The sequence below is a fragment of the Saccopteryx leptura genome, chromosome 4, assembly GCF_036850995.1.
Source record: "Saccopteryx leptura isolate mSacLep1 chromosome 4, mSacLep1_pri_phased_curated, whole genome shotgun sequence".
Classification (NCBI taxonomy): Eukaryota; Metazoa; Chordata; class Mammalia; order Chiroptera; family Emballonuridae; genus Saccopteryx; species Saccopteryx leptura.
This window is the reverse complement of record NC_089506.1, coordinates 96,853,207-96,875,861: the sequence shown is the minus strand read 5'-3', so window position 1 is coordinate 96,875,861 and position 22,655 is coordinate 96,853,207. Positions and strand designations below refer to the sequence as shown.

At 36.0% G+C, this 22,655-nt stretch overlaps 1 pseudogene; it reads right to left on the bottom strand.

The window, feature by feature from the left end:
- Positions 1-1,604: 1,604 nt before the first annotated feature.
- LOC136404201 (apoptosis regulator BAX pseudogene) lies at positions 1,605-2,173 on the bottom strand (annotated as a pseudogene).
- Positions 2,174-22,655: the final 20,482 nt, after the last annotated feature.

Genomic DNA, 22,655 nt, shown 5'->3' with positions numbered 1-22,655 from the left:
TTTGAATCGCATCACCTTTTCCCTCACTTCTACCCTCCCATCTGGTGACCATCTATTTGATTTCTGTACCTATGAATCTGTCTCTATTTTGTTGTTCATTTATTATTTTTTTTAGATTCCACATGTAAGTAAAATAACATGGTATTTTTCTTTCTCTGTCTGATGTATTTGATTTAGCACAATACTCTCTATATCCATCCATGTTGTCACAGATGGTAATATTTCCTTTTTCATGGTCAAGTAATATGCTATTGTATATATACTATATCTCTTAACTGTCTTCTGATGGACATGTTGTTTCCATATCTGGCTATTATAAATAGTGCTTTAATAAAAATAGAAATGCATATCTTTTCAAATTAGTGTTTTATATTTTTTCAGATAAATGCCCAGAAGTGGAATTGCTGGGTCATATGGTATTTTGATTTTTAATTTTTGAAGTACCTTCACAGGGTTTTCATACTGGCTACACAGTCTACGTTTCCACCCACAGTGCAGGAAGGTTCTCCTTTCTCCACATCCTCACCAACATGTTTTTTGTTTTTGTTAATATATTAATGACAGTCATCTGACAAGTGTAAGGTAATATTTCACTATGATTTCATTATGGTTTTAATTTGCATTTCTCTGATGGTTATTGACCTTGATCATTTTTTCATATATCTATTGGCCAGCTATATGTCCTTTTTGGAGAAATGTATATTTCTGTTCTCTGCTCAAATTTTAATTAGATTGTTTGCTTTTTGTTATTGTTGTTAAGTTATATGAGTTATTTATCTATTTTACAAGGGTAATATTTAGGAAGAAAATTGGAACTTAAAAGGGACTGAATTGGGACAGTTCTGAGAATTCTCATTTCCTTCAGTAGACTAGGCTGGCGTTTGCTCCAGTGCTGGTATAGCCGCTCACTACCTGGTAAAACATATATATGGTAACATAGAGGTGTCTTTAATCACTGATAAGTGTCTAGACAGTTAGCTGAGAAATATATGTTACCTGTCTCTTATTTGCCTCTAGCATCAATACCACAATGCTTAAAAAAATCTGGTTATGGCCATGGTCAGTGGCTCAGTGGAGAGAGCATCGGCCCAGCATACGGATGTTCCAGGTTCAATTCAGTCAGGGTACACAAGAGAAGCGACCTCCTCTCCCTCCCCTTTCTCTCCCTCTTCCTGTCCTGCAGCCAGTGCCTCAATTTGTTTGAGTGCCTCCCCTGGCACTGAGGATAGCTCCATTGGTCCAAGCTAGTCAGCCTCAAGCTAAAAATAGCTCAGTACTCAAGCATCAGCTCCAGACAGGGCTGCTGGATGGGTACCGGTCAGAGCACATGCAGGGCTCTGCCTCACTATCACCCGTCCTCTCACCCTAAAAAAAAAATAATAGTATAGGAACGTATTCAGAATGTTAACAGGTTGTTTTTGTTTTTGTTTTTTTGTTTTTTGTGGCCTGAAAGAGGTTTATTGCCCTCCGAAACCACTCCTCCCCACCCCCAGTAATTACAGAAGTAAGAAAAAAAACCCTGGCCCGCAATTGCCACTCCTCCTAGAAAAATGCCATAATCATAATTTATGCAGAAAAGACATAGTTCAAGGCAGCTGATGGTCTCAGCACTTAGTCTTCCAGATGTTGACTGAGGCAGTGAGCATTCCAGCCACGAAGATGGTACTGTCTGCCACGTGGGAGTCCCAAAGTAGGAGAGGAGGCTGTCCCAACCACCCTGGTCCTGGATCCAGCCCAGCAGCGGCTCTCGAAGGAAGTCCAGTCTCCAGTTTATGATGGTTCTGATCAGCTAGGCACTTTGGTGCTCAAGAACTTGAGCACCAGTTTGTTGGCAAAGTAGAAGAGGGCGACGACCTGGCCCCAGATGAAGTTGCCATCAGAAAACATTTCGGATGCCACTCGGAAAAAGACCTCAGGGGGGAGTTTGTGTCCACAGCTGCAATCATCCTCTGCAGCTTGATAGTTCATCTCCAATGCATTTGAGACACTTGCTCAGCTTCTTGGTGGATGTATCTCTGGGCACCCTGGGCTCCAGGGCCAGTTCAGATGTCTCTTGCCCCATTTGGCTTCCTTGATCCTGGATGGAACCCTGAAGTGAAGGGGACCCTGTCTTCATGATCTGCTCAGAGCTGGTGGGTCCCCGGTCTCTGGGTTGCTCCTTGGACCCTACCATCATCGCCACTCTTGCTGTCTGTTAACTCTTTTCTTATAATTTCATGGAAAGAAAGATTGAGAAAACTGACATTGAATAAAAAACAATTTTGTAAATATTTTTTCTATTCTAAAAATTAAAGTATATGTATATTTATTTTGTCATTTACACATTGAATTCATTTCAAACTAATCCATTATTTTCTTTAGATTATGTATATGAATGAAGAGGTAGTAAATTTATAGGTTATACATATGAATATCTGTCAGTTATGGCAAGAAAGATGACGAGTGTGTGTGTGTGCGTGTGTGTGTGTGTGTGCACCAAAAAGGAAAGTTGCTGCAATTTTTAGGACAGGTGTAGTGTTATCCCAGTCTGACACTAAACTTAAAAGTTTCATAGGGAATGCATTTCCTAGAATTTGGATGCATTAAAGGCAATAGAAATTGATCCCTCCATTTAATATTTAGCTTGAGGTATTGACTAGTGAAGCTGCTATATGGTATCTTCATTGAAGAGTTATAGAGTTCTAGTCTGAAAGATAACAAAAGGCAACTTCTAAAAAACTAGAAAGTTTTTCTCTCTCTTTTTTGACTTCCCTTGAAAAAAGTTAATGTCATCCATTATTTAAAGGAGATAGTTATCAGAGCTTAGTGTTACAAAGAGCAGTTCAGGAACATCTGTACTCTCTGTGTGTAGGCTTTTAGACAAGGGTACATTCAAAAAAAATCTCATACATCATTTATAATTTTCTAACAATCCATGCAGCATTGCACATATATATTTTTAACTTTGTGTGTATGAGTGTGTGTGTGTAACTAAAGGAAATAATAAAAGAAGCACAGTTAAAAAGTTGCTCTCCAAGCTTTCACCCCAGAGTATACAACTAACAGCTGTACTCTATAAAACCCTCACTAGTAGGGAGCAATCAATAGAGAGTAAGGTGAAAACAAACTGAACTATGTTAGTGGGAACATTCCAAAACATTTAAATGTATATTACTTTTGCAATTCCTTTTTATCATTGATAGTGTTGATAAATACAAATAGTACTTAGTTTTAGATAGCTAAAGCTTTACATATTTATTATTATTTAGGTAATTCTACATCACCTTGCAATATATAAATAATTATGTTAAGAACAGTTTATTTTCACTAAACTGTATTGATACATAGGTTTTTGTTAATAGATATTACTCCCAAGGAGTTTGCTTTCCAGTGAGAAAAAAAAAAGAAGATAAATCCTATGGGATGGGGTTAAAATAGAGATACATAGCTTCACCAGGCGGTGGCACAGTGGATAGAGCGTTGGACTGGGATGTGGAGGACCTAGGTTTGAGACTCTGGGGTCGCCGAGGTTGCCAGCTTGAGCGCGGGCTCATCTGGCTTGAGCAAGTTTCACCAGATTGAGCCGAGGTCACTGGCTTGAACAAGGGGTTACTCGGTCTGCTGTAGCCCCATGGTCAAGGCACATATGAGAAATCAATCAATGAACAACTAAGGAGCCGCAACAAAGAATTGTTATGTCTCATCTCTTTCCCTTTCTGTCTGCTTGTCCCTATCTGTTCCTCTCTCTGAATCTCTCTGTCTCTGCCACAAAAAACAAACAAACAAACAAATAAATAAATAAATAGAGGTACATACTAAAAGTAAAATCATGATAGGATAGCAAAATAAATTTTTAAAATGACACCTTAGAGCAGGGGTCTCAAACTCAACTCAGCATGTGGGCCACAGAGCAAGATCACAGCCATTTGGCGGGCCGCACTAGGTCTACAAAAGGCAACTGTTACGCAACACTTTTCTCACTGCAGTTGAAAACAAAAAAAAAATCAGTACAACAAGCACAATCATACATGCAGTTTACTCAGTGTCACAAAACGACCAGAAACTGTAGTTCGCATCACAACTGCTGTTAACTAAGCTAATATCTAGCTAGGATGCTAGAGAAATGAAAAATACAAGTAGGCCCCTAGGCTTACTTAATTTTATCCAAAATATTTTGAACTTTGTGGATTAGTCTGCAGGCCGCACAAAATTGTTCGGCGGGCCGCATGCGGCCCGTGGGCCGCGAGTTTGAGACCCCTGCCTTAGAGAGAGATAAAGGTTTCATTAGTTTGAAGAAATGCATCTGGAATTCCTTATATTTTCTATAAATATTATCCCCAAACTTATTAACATGATAACATTATTTGCTTTCATTATTTAGTTCTTGTGTAACATAAATTCAATGGTGGCCCTTGAATTATTTCTTTAAAACTCTTGACAAAACTCTCCAAAATTTAGCACTGGGGTTTTACAAATAATTTAGGTGAAAACATGTTAGAAGCTAGGATATAGGCTATTTTGAAACTTTAACTATATTATCATATTTCAGAAGTACTCATTATTGACCATTTTGATTATACTCACATTTAAACTATAACCAATATTTTTCTTGTTATGTTGACTATAAGTCTTTTGTTTTTGTTTTATAAATACCCATTATTCACTTAAAGTATATTTTTTAGTTCCATTGTGGGCCCAAATCTAATTTAGTTTAATTTTTTTTTTTTTTTTTTTTTTTGTATTTTTCCAAAGTGAGAAGCAGGGAAGCAGTCAGACAGACTCAAGCATGCAACCAACCGGGATCCATCTGGTAGGCCCACCAGGGGGTGATACTCTGCCTATCTGGGGCATTGATCCGTTGTGGCCAGAGTCATTCTAGCGTCTGAGGTGGAGACCATGGAGCCATTCTCAGCACCCGGACCAACTTTGCTCCAATGGAGCCTTGGCTGCGGGAGGGGAAGAGAGAGACAGAGAGGAAGGAGAGGGGAAGGGTAGAGAAGCAGATGGGTGCTTCTCCTGTGTGCCCTGGCTGAGAATCGAACCTGGGACTTCCACATGCTGGGCCAATGCTCTACCGCTGAGCCAACCAGACAGGGAAGTTTAATTTTTTAAATTAGTATAATTTCTAATCTCTACTTTGACTTTAATAATGTTTTATTTTGTGGCAAGCAGTATTCATTTAAAAATATTATTTGGAAAGGAGATTTTTAGCAATGTGAGAATAAAGAAGTTGATAAATCCTTTCTCTAAAAATCAACTATAAAATTGGACCAAAATGATCAAATAGCTATTTTAGCACTCTGGAAATTAATCAAAGGCATACAAAAATAGAGTATTTTTAAAATTTTTTTATTGAATTTATTGGGATGACATCAGTTAATAAAATTATAAAGGTTTCAGGTGTATAATTCCATAATACATTATCTGTATATTGATTGCATTGCATGTTTACCACCCTAAGTCAGAAATCCCTCAATCACTATCTACCCCTACTCTACCCTCCTCTGCTACCTCTCCCCCTTCCCCTCCTACAATTCCCACACTGTTCTGTGTATCTATAATAATTTTTCTTTGCTTAATCCCTTCACCTTTTTCTCCCAGCCCCCCAACCCCATCCCCTCTGACAGCTGTTAATCTGTTCATCATATCTATGAGCCTGTAATAAGATATCACTTCATACCTGTCAGAATGGCTATCATTAATAAATCAACAAAGAGCAAGTGCTGGTGAAGAAGGGAACCCTTGTACTCTATTGGTGGGAATGCAGACTGATTCAGTTACCGTGGAAAGCAGTACGGAGTTACCTCAAAAAATTAAAATAGCAACTGCCTTATGATCTAAATTATTTCATTTCTGAGAATATGTATATCCAAAGAAACCCAAAACACTAATTCAGAATAATATATGCACCTCCCTGTTTACTGCAACATTATTTCAATAACCAAAATTTTAAATCACCCCAAGTGTTTATAAGTAGATGAGTGGATAAAAAGCTGTGGTACATTTACACAATGGAATATTACTCAGCTTTAAAAAAAAAAAAGGAAATATCACCTTTTGCAACAGCATGGATGGAACTGGAGATTATTGTGCTAAGTGAAATAAGCCAGTCAGAAGATGACAAATACCATGTGATTTTGCTTATATGTAGAATCTAATGAACAAAATAAACTAACAAATAATTTTTGATTTAAAAGTATTTTGAGCCAGATCAGGCAGTGGTGCAGTGGATAAAGCACTGGACTGGGATGTGGAGGACCCAGGCTCAAAACCCTAAGGTCACCAGATTGAGCGTGGGCCTATCTGGTTTGAACAAGGTTTACTCTATTGAGCCCAAGGTCACTGGCTTGAGTAAGGGGTTACTCAGTCTGCTATACTCCCCTGCTCAAGGCATATATGAGAAAGCAATCAATGAAAAATTAAGGTGCTACAACAAAGAATTGATGCTTCTTATCTTTCTCTCTTCCAGTCTGTCTGTCTCTATCTGTCCCTCTCTCTGTCTCTGTCACCTACACAAAAAAAGTATTTTGAGATTATTTATACTTGAAAAACTATTTAATTTCAGAGAATAATAGTGGGAGTCTGTGTCATTCTTGACATTTGTATTTCTTCAACACCACCTAATGATGCATGTAGTTGTTCTGACAGAGTGGAACAAACTGTGACATCTAGTAGTTGTACAGCCTTCATAGAAAGGAACTTATTGATTTAGAGTGGTAGAAATAGCCACATCTAGTAGCCTTGCCAGTGGAAATGACACCTTACTTAATGATGGGTAAGTGGGGAAGAACAATGATTCTACTAAACTAAAGTATCAGTTGTAATTGGGACAAATATAAAATATAATCATATCTGAAGCTATGTGTATGCACAATAGAAACTGGAGAGGGTTTAAGATTGTCTTATACTCCTGACTTATCCTGAGGCTGTGTGCATATGCATAAGGAACATGAAGGGCTCAGTAAAAAGTAAAAACTGACCCTGGTCAGTTGGCTCAGTGTTAGAGCATCAGCCCAGTGTGTGGATGTCCTGGGTTCGATTTCCAGTCAGGGTACACAGAAGATGTAACCATCTGCTTTTCAACCCCTACCTCCACCCCGTTTTCTCTCTCTCTCTTTCTCTTACCCTTCCACAGCCATGACTCAAATGGCTCAAGCACATTGGCCCCAGGTGCTGAGGGATGGCTCTATAAAGCCTCCACCTCAAGTGATAAAAATGGCTTGCTTTGGATCATGGCCTGAGATGGGCAGACCATTGGCCCCAGATGGGGGTTGCCAAGTGGATCCCTGTCAGGGTGCATGCTGGTGTCTGTTTCTACGTCTCCCCTCCTTTCACTTGGAAAAAGAAGGGAAGAAAAAATTAAAGGAGAGTAAAAACAATGATAGACTTGTAAATTGTCTAAATAGTGGATGAATGTTCTCACTTGTACAGTGATCAATCACCAAAGGATAAGAATCATATTAGCTCGAGACAGTTGAATATAGCTTCTGTATAATCACTTGCTGGTGACTAAGCTATATAGAAAGTGAGACAAATTCAAGAAGGAAGGCCTAAAAATATATATTAAAAACAATAATAACAAAAACTGGGCAGATGGCCACATGCCACAGAAGAAATAGAATCATATATTTTCTCCAGGCAAGTTACTAAACAAACAAGTGAACAAACAAAAATTTGGCATCAGTAACACAATATTTAATGGAAAAGAGATAGTTCATATTTGCTATAACATATGCAATATGTTCAATACTCAACAAAAATTATGAAATGTGTAAAGAAACAGAAAAGTATAATTCTTTTTCTGGATGGTAAGCAGTCAATAGAAATGGTCTTTTCTGTTCACAAGTAATGGGTTTAGTAGACAAAAACTTCAAAAGAGAACTTATAAATATTTTCAAAATATTTCTGAATCTCTTTTTAAAACATTAAAGGAAAATTTGATAACAGTCAGTAAGTAAAAGTTCAGATTATAAGACCTAAATTATACAGAGCTAAATAGAAATTCTGGAGTTGAAAATAACACTAACTAAAAGAATAATTTACTGGAGGGACACAACAGCAGACCCAAGATGACAGGTTAAAGAATTTCTGGTATTTAATGTAAAGCACTAGAAATAATCTATTTCAAAAAACAGAAGAAAAATGAAAAAATATAAATGTAACATAAGAGATATGTAAGCTAACATTATAGGTACCAATATCCATTTAATGGGTGTCCCAAAAGAAGAGGAGAAATAAGAAAAAAGGGCAAAAAAATTGGAAGTCATCTAAATTTAATGGCAAGTATTAGCTTTACATATTTAATAAACTCAAATAACACCCCCAAAAATAAGTAGAAAGGAACCCACACCTAGACAAATCACAGTTAAAATATTGATGCCCAAAGATAAAAATAAAATGTTGAAAACAAGAGAAAAAACAGCACCTCATATACAGGAAAACATCAGTATGGTTAATGACCAAAGTCGCATTATAAACAGTGGATACAAAAGGGAATAAAAAGATAGATACAGCCTGACCTGTGGTGGCGCAGTGGATAAAGCGTCAACCTGGAAATGCTGAGGTCCCCGGTTCAAAACCCTGGGCTTGCCTGGTCAAGGCACATATGGGAGTTGATGCTTCCAGCTCCTCCCCCCTGTCTCTCTCTCTTCCTCTCTCTCTCCTCTCTAAAATGAATAAATAAATAAATAAAAATTAAAAAAAAAAGATAGATACAAAGTGATGAATGAATGAAAAAGGTAATCAAGAATTCCAGCCCTGGCTGATTGGCTCAGTGGTAAAGTGTCAGTTCAGTGTGTGGAAGTCCTGGGTTCGATTCCTGCCAGGACACACAGTAGAAGCGCCCATCTGCTTCTCCTCCCTCCCCCCTCTCCCTTCTGTCTCTCTCTTCCTCTCCTGCAGTCAAGGGTCCATTGGAGCAAAGTTGGCCTGGGCACATGAGGATGGCTCCATGGTCTCCATCTCAGGCTCTGAGGATGGCTCTGGTTGCAGCAGAGCAATACCCCAGAGGGGCCAAGCATCGCCCCCTGGTGGGCATGTCAGGTGGACGGGTGGATCCCAATCCAGCACATGCAGGAGTCTGTCTGCCACCCCCCACCGCTTTTCACTTTGGAAAAATACAAAAAAAATTAAAATAAAATAAAAAGATTTCTATATTCATCATATCGTCGTTCACATATGAGATTAAATAAAGACATCACATTTAAACAAAGACAGATAATTTGTTGACAAAAATAATTTGTTGCCTTGCAAGAAATATAAATGAAGTCCTTCAGGCTAAAAAAAATTGATAGTAGTATGTAATACAAACCCAAGAAAGAAATTAAAAGCACTGTATTTTATAAATATGTAAATTAATATAAAAATATCACATATACAAATATGTGAAAAAAAATTATTTCTTCTCTTATACCGACATGATTGCATAAAACTATAATCTCAATACTACACATTTGGGCTTAATATATATATTTGCAAAAAGAGGCACAAAATAACAAGGCTTTATTGGAGTGAACTTACATATTTTACCAGGATTAAATTAAAATTAACCTAATATAATTATAGAAAATTAAGTAATCTCTACAGCTACCAAAAGAATATAAAATAATAAAATTTAAGGGAAAAGCTAACTAAAGAAGTGCAAGATTGGCCAGTTGGATCAGCAGTAGAGCATCGGCCTGGCGTGTGAAAATTCCAGGTTTGATTCCAAGACAGGGCACACAGGAGAAGCACCCGTTCTGCTTCTCCACCCTTCCCCCCTCACCTTTCTTTCTATCTCTCTCTTCCCCTCCTGCAGCCTAGGCTCCATTGGAGCAAAGTTGTCTTCGGTGCTGAGGACTGCTCCATGGCCTCCACCTCAGGTGCTAGAATGGCTCCGGTTGCAATGGAGCAACGCCCCAGATGGGCAGAGCATCACCACCTAGTAGACATGCTGGGTGCATCCTGGTCAGGTGCATGCAGAAGTCTATCTGTCTGCCTCCCTGCTTCTCACTTCAGAAAAATACAAAAAATAAAACTACAAAAAAAACTACAAAACATTGCTGAGATAAATTAATGCATATCTAAATAAATTGAGAGACATTCATTCTAATGGGTTTAAAGACTGATTGTTATCAAGATTGCACGTCTTTCAAAATGTTACATAGACTTAACACAATCCTGATCAAAATCCCAAGAAACATTTTTGATCCTGGCAAGGTGATACTGACATTTGAATGAAAATGCAAAGAACCTAAAATAACCAAAACAATTTTTAAAACTAATAAAGTTATTGTATTCACATTCCCTGATTTCATGGCTGATTGTACTAGTCAAGATATTATATGTTTAGAATAGAATAGATGTATAGATCAATGTAGCAGAATACAGACCTCAGAAGTAGAGGCACACCACACAACTATATTCAATGGAATGGTAACAAAGGTACAAAGGCAATGGGGATAGAACAGACTTTTACACAGCGGTATTTGAATAATTGGATGTCCTTATGCAAAGATGAAACAATAGATAGATTACACATTATTAAAAAATCAAAATATATCATAGATGTTAGTGTAAAACATAAAATTATACAATGTTTTAAGAAGAGAAAAATCTGGCTTCTGCCCCAGGCGCTAGAGTGGCTCTGGTCGCGGCAGAGCGATGCCCAGGAGGGGCAGAGCATCGCCCCCTGGTGGGCAGAGCGTCGCCCCTGGTGGGCGTGCCAGGTGGATCCCAGTCGGGCGCATGTGGGAGTCTGTCTGACTGTCTCTCCCCGTTTCCAGCTTCAGAAAACTACAAAAAAAAAAAAAAAAGAGAAAAATCTTTGTAAACTTGGGTTAGGCAAAAGATCTTAGATGTACAGCATGAACATGATAAAAAAGAAAAAAAAGAAAGGGTAAATTGGACTTTTATTATACTGAAAAACTTGCCCTTCAAAGAACACCGTGGGTCTGACCTGTGGTGGCGCAGTGAATAAAGTGTTGACTTGGAAAGCTGAGGTCGCCTGTTCGAAACCCTGGCTTCTTTGGTCAAGGCACATATGGGAATTGATGCTTCCTGCTCCTCCCCCCTGTCTCTCTCTTTCTCCTCTCTCTCTAGAAATGAATACATAAAGTCTAAAAAAAAATTTTTTAAAAGATCATCATGAAGAATATGAAAAGACAAGTCACAGAATGAAAAAGAAACTGAAAACCATATATCAGAGGAAGAACATGAATCCAAAATATGCAAATAACACTTGCTACTCACTAATAAGAAAAATAACGCAATTCTGATGTTTCAATGAAGGTTCAACCCATGTAACAAATACACCACTCTGGTCAGGGGTGTTGATAAGTGAGACTGCATGGGTGGGAGCAGGGGGTAGATGGAAATTTTTGTATTTTCCTCTCATTTTTGCTGTGAGCTTGAAACTAGTCTTAAAAAATAATAAAACCTTTTTAATTTAAGAAAAATATTAGGCAGAATATTTGATGGACATTTCACCAAAAAAATATACAAATGTCTAATAAACAAATAAACAGTTACTTGGCATCATTAGTTTTTTAGAATATAAAATTAAATTCATAGTAATTTTTCTTTACACTCACTAGACTAGCTATAATAAAAAGATAGATTCCATACATGTATATCAAATCATCATGTAATACACATTAAATATATTCAATATTTTTAGTTATGCCTCAAAAAGTTGGCAGAAAAAGAAAGATAATATCACATGTTGGCAAGGATGTGGATAAATGAATTTTAATACATTTGGTGAGAATATAAAATATTTCAGCCACTTTGAAAGCAGTTTTATAGTTCTAACAATTTTAACTACACATTACATATGACACTGCAATTTCATTCCTAGGAGTATTCCCAAGAAAAATCAATATATATTACCACAGGAAAACAGGTATGTGATTATTTATGTTGTCAATGAACCACTTAGATATGCCACAAAAAATATGAACCACAAAAAGAATCAACATAAAAAACTACATTATATATGATTTAATGTATTTTAAAAATCAACAAGAGTCAAATTTATATAGATGAAAAACAGATCATTATTTTCCTAGGGTTAGGGTAGGTATAAATAAATATTCACTGCAAGGAGAAATTTTTGGAGAAATAAAATTTTCTAAAATTGGGTTGTCAAGACGTTTGTACAGCTCTATAGATTTCAAGCATAGATGGGATATAAAAATGAGACTCATGGCATGACCAGGTGGTGGTGTAGTGGATAGAGCATTAACCTGGGATGCTGAGGACCCAGATTTGAAACCACGATGTAGCCGACTTGAGCACAGGCTCACCAGCTTGACTGAGGGTTCGCCAGAGCCAGCTTAAGTGTGGGATCATATATATGACCGCATGGTCGCTGACTTTAAGCCCAAGGTTACTGGCTTGAGCAAGGGGTCACTGGCTCAGATGGAGCCCCTGAGTTAAGGCACATATGAGAAAGCAATCAATCAACAACTAAAGTGCATAACTACGAGTTGATACTTCTCATCTTTCTCTTTTCCTGTCTCTCTCTCTTCCTCCCTCTCCCTCCTACTCCATCCTGTTACCCCCTTCCTCTATCTTTCTCAAATCAATGGGAAAATATTTTTAAAGAATAAAAAAAAGACATTGATAATCTTATCTAGCATAAAAATATATACATATTTCCAGAAATAGACAACAGGAAATAATCTAGTAATAAAAGGAAAATCAAATCATACATTTTTCAAATTGATGTAATAATTAAGTGCTGACCAGGGTAAACAAGCAGAACCTTGGTTTAACACACATCCTTGAGAAAATGTTAACATGAAGTATAAAAATTCCAGAGTGGAGCCCTGGCCGGTTGGCTCAGCGGTAGAGCGTCGGCCTAGCGTGCGGAGGACCCGGGTTCGGTTCCCGGCCAGGGCACACAGGAGAAGCGCCCATTTGCTTCTCCACCCCTCCGCCGCGCTTTCCTCTCTGTCTCTCTCTTCCCCTCCCGCAGCCAGGGCTCCATTGGAGCAAAGATGGCCCGGGCGCTGGGGATGGCTCTGTGGCCTCTGCCTCAGGCGCTAGAGTGGCTCTGGTCGCAACATGGCGACGCCCAGGATGGGCAGAGCATCGCCCCCTGGTGGGCAGAGCGTCGCCCCATGGTGGGCGTGCCGGGTGGATCCTGGCCGGGCGCATGCGGGAGTCTGTCTGACTGTCTCTCCCCGTTTCCAGCTTCAGAAAAATGAAAAAAAAAAAAAAAAATTCCAGAGTGGAAAGTGGTTTCTGAAGAAAAGTTTTCCTGAAAATGATTCGGATGCATGTGCCATTTGTTTTGAATTTCATCAGATGAGTTAATTTTTTTGAAGTAGGCATCATGACTGACATAAAAGAACAGCAATAATTCCAGTTTCCAGGGCTAATAATAATATTTCTAGAAACTTAAGGGATATCCAGGTATAAGAATATACTTTTATTAACAACTTTTTGAAGTAAATTAGTCAGTTAAAAATAAAAAAAGGAGAAACCTATTTTTTCATCCAAATTTCATGCTAAAGTTTTATATCAGTGCCACATAAAAACTTACCCATTACAATGTCATAATTAACAATTTGGAAGGTTTAGTCTGTCATTGAGAGCAAACACTCTTTCTGTGTATGCCTTTGTCATGATTAGATCTTACTATATAAACAACACTATGTTTTAGTCTAATTTTTAATATTTAAAAAATGTCATAATCAATGAAAATGATGATAATTAAACCAGAAAGCATTTTTTTTTTCCTGACAAAGAGAATGTAGGCAAAGTCTCCGGTAGAAACTGCCATTAATAACAAATGCATTGGGCTCTATATTTGGAGTACTTACTTAATTTTTCAGGAGCTTTTAATCTGAAAGCAAAATATGGAACATGGAACAATATATGATGTGTTCAACTTATTTTTAGCGTAATTCAAATTGAACTGATACTTACATGCCTTCACCCATTAATAGCATGAAGAATATTAAAAGAAACTTTAGAAAACAAGTGACTTTTAATTCCAAGTATGTAAACCAAATTGTTAAGGGTTCTCATAAAAATTGGACTGGTATTTTATCACCCAGTTTTTGGCATTAGTTACTGGCTTTTCCACAGTCTCTCTAACATATCTTTAAAATCCTTAGAAATCCTTGAATAAATTCAAATCATTAAAGAGATGTTAAATGCTTAGTACACTTCAAATTAAGGCATGTGAGCACCGTGAAAGAAGATTCTTTCACCCATAGGTTGCCAACTGGCAGCTTAGAAGCCAAAAGCAGGGTGGTGATTATGTTATGTTGTAGTATATAGTCTTCAAAAAAGTAATTGAATTGTCAGTATTTAAAGAGTAGGATATTTCACTTAAAAAACAGTATTTGCTGCTGCTTTTGACAAATTTGAAAATCCTTGTCTTTCTATAATAACCTGTAGCTGAGTAGCAGCTGACCTTTTTTTTAAAAAAAAGAACATATGCTTGACTGACCTGGGGTAGTACAGTGAATAAAGCATTGACCTAGAACACTAAGGTCACCAGTTCAAAACCCTGGACTTGCTCAGTCAAGGCACATATGGGAAACAACTGCTATGATTTGATGCTCCCCGCTCCTCCCCGCTTCTCCACATATCACCCCCACTGCCATTGTGTTACATCGACCTTCTTCTCTCATTTATTTTATGTTTGGCTTCTGTAGCCCTTGAGTAAGTGGCTCCTTACGTTCTTTCAATCAATTAGTAGGTGAAGAAACAAGGGCATAAAGGGAAGAGTATATACTTAATGTGACTTTATGCTCTGGAGCATGGACAACTCTGCATCAAAGTCTTTCCATTCATGATTCCATCTTGCTTCTTTTTTTAAAAAAATGAAGAATTGCTACACTGTGTATAACTTGATAACAAGCTAACCATTAATCTTCCTGAAGTTATATTAACAAGAATATATACTGATGTGCTGCAAAGACAGGGATATAAAAATAAGCCTTGGAAAGAAATTTATGTGTGATATAGTTAAGTACTTTATCACTTGAAAAGTTCCAGCATGTATAATAATTTGCTTTGTTAGGATTTCTACAAGGCCTTCACCCATATTCTATGGAGATGATTAATCCTCTGAAGAATTTTTTGCCTTTATTAATTATAAGGTGAGAGGAAAACATTTTTCTAAATCTGGCTTTTTATAGCATAAGCTTTTTTTTTCAGCCAAACTAAATATTTAAGAGACCTAAGTATGCTTGTTTTTCATATAGAATCCTTTCTTATAAAAACAATGAAATAAAATTAAAAATCAGTATTTCTCACCCATCAAACAATATTTTGAATACAGTTATTCTTAAAATAAAGAATATAAAAATATTATTGTTTGAATTCTTATGTATACAAAGTTATATGAATTGTGACTTTTAAAAGGAAGAAACAATTGGGAAAAAGTGCATGACTGAATGACAGAGTTAAAATGTTTTAAAAAGTGGTGAATGGAAATGTAAAATGGTGCATTTGCAATGGAAAACAGTATAGATGCCTCAAAAAATTATTTACCACAATAAAAAATTATTTTTTAAAAAGTGATAAAAATCATTCTAAAATCAAAGCTCTTATTTCACTCTAAAATCACATATAAGGAGTTTCCACATTTAAACACAATGTTCAACTCAGGCCATTGCAAAAGCTTAACAGATTTTTTAAAAAGATTTTTCGTTGGTTCTGTGTCTGAGTATAGAAATGCATAATGCGTGCCTATAACTGCAGAGCCTCAAATGCTCTGTTACTGGTGAGGTTCAAAGGAGAGTATGTAGTGGAGGAAGAGTAGAAGAAGGACAAAGAAGAGGGACGTTTTTATTTAGCACTACCTATGATCACCTGGTCCCGAATTATCCAGCTATCAAGGGTCAACCTTCATGATAATAGCTAAAAAACAATAGTCTCAGCCAATATCTTGTACATAAAAGCAAGAATCTAAACGACATGGTTCCTTGCCCTAACTACTTCTGTAAGTACCCAAAGGGTGGATACAGGTTCTGGAAATCTTTGCCACTTGTGGCTCGCTACCTCAGCCAGACTTCTCTCTTTGGATAACTTCTTCAGGTTTCTTAGACTAACAACCACCATCACGTGATGGACGTCTATAGATCTACTGCTGCTCTGCACCCACCATTTTGTTTTAGTGGTAGATATAATCATTCACTTTGTTCTCTTAGGCACAGAAATATAAATATGTATATATTTAAATAAATATATACACATTTATATATGCATATTTATATATATAAATATATATAAGCACATATTTATAGATATAGATTATATAGTACAGATATAGAAATATGAAAACTTTAATATGTATTTATAAAAATATACAATCAGATATATATATAAATATATAGGTATACTGTACATACTTACTGAAAAAAGGTAATTACATTAAAAATAAGATACCATTGCCTGACCAGGCAGTGGCTCAGTGGATAGAGCATCGGACTGGGATGCAGAGGACCCAGGTTTGAGACCCCGAGGTTGCCAGCTTGAGCGCAGGCTCATCTGGTTTGAGCAAGGCTCACCAGCTTGAGTCCAAGGTCACTGGCTTGAGCAAGGGGTCACTCGGTCTGTTGTAGCTCCCTGGTCAAGGCAATCAATGAACAACTAAGGTGTTGTAATGAAAAACTGATGATTTATGCTTCTCATCTTTCTCCGTTCCTGTCTGTCTGTCCCTGTCTGTCCCTCTCTCTGACTCTCTCTGAAAAAAAAAAAAAAAAAAAAGATTTAAAAATAAGATACCATTGTTTCCAGTGTCCACAGACACAAAGGAGTTCTCTCAAGCTGGTTTCTCTCTGTTCCCCAGTCTGCTGCCTTTAGCAGGAGCCATGTTCCCTTGCCCTGACAGAAGAACTGTGGAACTTAACCCTCGTTGAGAACTCCACCCACCTTGCCCCAGAAAGAGTTCTTTTTCATCACCTGTCTAATGAATGCCTCCCTTTTTTTGTGCTTCAAATGAGGGACTGAAAGAAACTTTACCATGAGAGGAATTTTGGCTGACATGAGTCCACAGAGGTCATCAAAATAATTACTGATATATTTTAAAATCTGGTTGATTTGATCTTAAATAACATTCAGGTGGGAGTTGTGTTAGCAATCTGAGCAGACGTTGCCTCTAGCCTGAGTCTTATTCAGTGTTCTTTCCAGTACAAGGTAGAGAAAAGATCAGTTCCTTGGATTGTCACATGACATGTGATAGCATTTAGTTAAAAAGCAGATATTTTCATAGGCATTCATGTTTAGAGTCTTTCTTAGGTAACTTAATTTTTTAAGTCTGCTGTAGCACAGTCTGGCTACTATGGACAGGTACTTTATGTCTTCACATATTTTGACTCAGACCCTACTGAGAAACCTGTGAAATACTCCCTCATGGCATCAAATCTCCCCTTTCTCTAAAATCACCAAATAAGGAAAAACAAATCATGGCTCATGTAACAATATTTGTAATATTTTGCTAATAATAGCTCACTTCCTTTTTCAATTTGAGATCTATATATGAATAGTAAAGGAGGGAAATAAGTAGAAGGATAATCATAAAAGAAAAGAGAATGGCAAATTAGTCATTTATTACTGCAGTGGAATCTGTTTTGTTTTGTTTGTCTTTTGTTTTCCTGTCTAAAATCCCCTTTCCCTCTGTTCTGTACAAGTCCCGACTCACCACTCAAAATTGGAAACCTCTGTACCAGCACCATCAGTACTCACATTAGGCAAGACAGACTAGTTCTTCCAACAGTTTGGACCTACTTTATGGTTTTCATGTCTGCTTCAAGTCTGTGGACTATTCAGGATCTATTTTTCTGGTTTGAATAATTTATAGTCCATTTCTATTTCTCTCACCCAAAGAATTATAACTGAGAAAGGCACTCAGAATTCTATCACTTTATTGGGAGAAGAAATGCAGTATAACCTAGTTTACATGAAATTTAAGAAGACTTTAACTGCTTTCCATGACATTTTCAATTTTAACTTAAACCTGGATAATAACTGGATATCATATATATATATATATATATATATATATATATATATATATATATATATATATATATAAACTTCTCCCTTGTACCTAGTGTTTTATCTCTCCTTCAAAAAGAGTGGGAGGTAATAAATGAGGTAAGGTGTTAGGTGAAACACTTTATTAAAATTTTTATGTTAAGAGAGAATAGTCAAAGGCTAGTCAAGTGAATTTTCATCACAGATATTTCAAGTAGATAATTCTATCAGTCTGAAATTTAAATCATTCACTCAAAACTGTAGAAGCCAACAACTCCACTTCTGGTGAACTGTTACAATTTTAATACACTATCTTCATGGGAAACAGCAATTGACAAACAGTGACTGAGTTCCAAATGGTAAAATAAGATCACTCTCATGGAGACAAAATTGAGTTTCCTTCACACTATCACAATCTCAAGTATACTTGCTACACTGTGACTACACTATTCTCAGATAAGCAGTAGATGTGCTGTTTTAAAGGCATGTCGTGTAACTGCTTCAAAACTTTGCTCTATCACTGGACTCGTCTGATGAACAGACTACCTAATTGTCTTACATGGGATCCTTTTCTGCTATTAGGTGATTTCAGCCAGTAATTTATGTTTTATTAAAGATAACACTGCATAATTTAAAATTCATTTTGAGTTCTAGCGACAAATTCCATAAGTATATGCTTACCTGTCTGGCAAGAGTTCAAGATTATAGTATCAGAGATCACAATATAATTAAATAAGCAAACAAACCAGAATCAATGAGAGCACTCATTTCTCCACACTAACACGTCTTTGATATACTGGAGATTAGATAGGCTGCTTACTGTCAATTTACTGTCAATACCATTTTTGTTTTTGTTGGTACATGCTATTAGTTCTATAGTCATTTACTTTTCATTGCCTGGAAAGAAGACACTGGTATTGCAGAATCAGCAAAGAAGACAAATGCCTGCTTCATGCATTTAAAAATCTAACTCAACAAAGAAAAACAAACAGCAAGACCAGAAACACTCACATGGTACAGTGAAAGCGATGGATATGTGTTTAAGAAAGTAAGAATGACAACCACCAGTGAAGGTCATTCATAAAGCATCTGAAGTTCTTACAGACGAATTCAAACTAAAGGTTTATTGTTGTGTTATGAAAATTATATTTAAATCATATAATTAAAATTATATTTCACTCATTTTGTTTTGGAAATTATGAAGTAATTTGCAATTGTCACAGTTATTTTTACTACAATTCTTTTATAAGCAGTGATTTTATTTTTTGGTTAGATAGATGCTAGAATTGCAATGAACTTACATGTGGGTACATATAACAGTTTAATAAGCCTATCCTGGGGAAATTGTACCTTAAAATATTTATGTACACTTATAACCTTTCAGTATATATAAACTCTGAAGTTAAACACTTTGGGAGTTTCAATTCATGCTATATTGTGATAAAAATGTTTTCTTAAATTTAAGAGATGCTAGTCAAAGAAAAAGTTACTGAGCTGAGTTGTAGAGTTGAAATACCTTTGTGACTTTTGTCAACTCCCTTGATCTAAGATTTTTCCCTTATAACCTGGGGATAATAATATCTGTATCAACATAGCTGTTAGTCTAAAATATATATAATATGGAATATGAAGACAATTTTAAACACCCTAGTTTGCTCATGAATTACCTATTGCAGTTCCACTGTAGAGACATGTATCAAGAATCAATGAGGAAGAGTTCTGCACACTCTACATAAAATGTGATCCAGACAGTTGATTAGATTCTCAGGATATAAACATGGACATTATATAATCGTTAGTCTTCAAGGAGCTTACAGTCAGGTATAGTGGACAAAACTGAATGTAAGTACCTACAATGGGTTAAGTACCGTATTAATATTAACAAACAGTGCTATGAGAACTCATAGATTACACATAACTTCTGACTGCATTGTCAAATAAAGTGTCCCGCTGTCCTTTAAGCTATGTTTCATAGGATAAACTGAATTTTTCTTCGTAAAGAATGAGAAAGGACATTTTGTGATGAAGGAGTAAATTGAGTAAACAGATAAAGACAATTGAGGAGAGATGGTGCGTCTGGATGAGACTTGCAATGCAAATGACATGTTTGATATTGGCAATGCAAAATATATGCAAACTTCAATTCCTAAGCAACAAGCACCAAGAAATGCTTTTCTCATACCATGTGATTTAACAATGTGGTTGTTATTCAATATGTCAAAGTAGACAAAATCTTTTAAATAGGCTGTAAATTCACTACCCAGATAAATATTCTGCAATGAATATCATTTTATCTATCTTAGGAAACTCTGCAATTTTATCATACAGAAAAAATACATATATTTGTTAACACAAAGGATATATGTATTTAAATTCTACATAGAGAATTTTATAAGAAAAGAAAGGCTTGGTTTAAAAAAGATCTAGTAGATAATATCACCTTTAAGAAAAAAAATCTTAACCGATTAATCATGTATGTGGAACTCTCAGGGCACAGATACCTTATTTAAAGGCCACATATAATTATTTGATCAGAGCCATGTGATAAAGTAATTATGTAATTATGTGTTAATTATTCAACAGAGAAAATGATTTGTGTTTATTTTTAAAATTCAGGATTAATTACCTTTTTTTTTTAAAGAATCTTTTAACTGAAAGAGAGCTAAAGTTCAACAGTACTTCAAATGGTATAATAGTTTATCCTTAATTTTAACTACAGTAAAATGACAAGAGATTTATGTAGTTCCATTAGTGAATACAGGGGATAAATAATTGAGGATGAGCCAAACTAATTCATCAAATGTGAGGAGGAACACCATATTTATAACAATTAGCCCTGGCCAAGTAGTTCAATTGGTTAGAACATTGATACACTGAGATTGGGGGTTCAATCCCCAGTTAGGGCACATATAAGAATCAACTAATGAATGTATAAATAAATGAAACAACAAATCAATGTTTCTCTCTCTCTTTCTATCTCTCTCCCTCCCTCTACTTCTCCCTAAAATCAATAAATAAAAAATTTTAAAAAAGGTGCGTCCCAAGAAGGCAGAGACAGCATACTAAATGAACACAAAATTATACTTAAAAAAATTAGTAACAATGAATAAATTCTGAAACAAAAAATACTCCATAATTACTTCGAATATGATGAACATGATTATACATACAATAGACCAAATAGGACATTTTTGAAAGTGAAAGTGGATTGATAATTAGAGAGTGAAAGAAGATAGAGAGACAGAGGCAGACACTGGTAATGTTTCAAGTAAACTGGGACACACAGTTAGCCTAATAATGAGCAACTTTAAGCAAGTATAAGTGGGCTTTACACAAAAACTCAGATATATTTTTGCTAATTTACTTGTCTGGGACCAATTGTTTAATTTCTGTGTATGTTTCAGTTTTATCTAAGTGCTCATCTAATTTTTTGCGATGTGTGGTCTTAAACCTTTTTTATTTTCACTTTTACCCTCCAAATATCATTCCCCCTGTCCTGCCCTACCTTATAATGAAGCTCTAGTACTTAAGACAATTGGAGGAAAATCATCTTTTCAGAGGCAACAGTGGAAGAATTGCTTTAAAAACAATTTTAAGAAGTCTAGATGAGAGAGGCTTAGGGAAAGAGAAGAGAAAATGGTGGATGGCAACCCAAAAAGAAAAAACAAAGCATAAGTTAGAAAGGGGGCTTAGAAGGCGAGCAAAAGGAATAGCAAAGAATATTGCCCTTTATTTTGTTTTGCTTGTTTATTTATTTTATACCTTAGATTCCATATATAAATGAAATCATATGGTATTTGTCTTTAACTCATTTCACTTAGCACAGAGCCCTCTAGGTCAGGCATGGCCAACATATGGTCCATGGGCTGTATCAAGCCCGTGTAATGGGTTTATGTGGCCCGTGATTGAATTTTTAATATTCTCGCTACCTTAAAATCTCAGCTACTCAGAATTGGAAGCATGTTTGATTATTGGAAATCAAGATATTTAAGAAGATAGTGATACACGGAAAAGAATTCCGCATGTGACTAATCTGGGGTTACTTCCAATAATTGGTCGAATGGATTCGTGATACTTCATAATTTTTTTAAAAAATTCCATTATAAAGATTTACAACTTTTGTACTCATCTGTACTAGCTATGAACTGTTTGATGTTTAACAGCGATGTAATACCCACATTCTTTTAGGCGGAGTTTGCAACCAAGGTTAAACAATTTGTTATTTTTGTGGTCAAGTGTGCTGAATCAAGTGGCATTGTAGCATAGACAATAGCTGCAGTTGATAACTGAAAACGTGTCCAGGCTGTTTGTAAAACAAAATAATTGTTTTATTTGCGATATAATCCCTTCAAGTTCATTCTATTAATTAAATATTGTTTCAATTGATTGCAATACAGTTTGGATATCTATACTGTATGTAATTATATTTTTATTAAAATTTTTTTTCACTCACATTTATTCATAAACAAATTACATAATAAAATTTTGTTTACTTAAACGAATTGTTTTTGTATTTAACACTTTTTAATTTTAATATTTCATCCGGCCCATGAAAAAAGTTTTCTTTCTAATCTGGCCCGGGGGCAAAAACTGTTGGCCACACCTGCTCTAGGTTCATTCATGCTGTCACAAATGGCTGAGTAATATGTTATTGCATTGTAAACCACACCTTATTTATCCATTTATCTACGTATGGA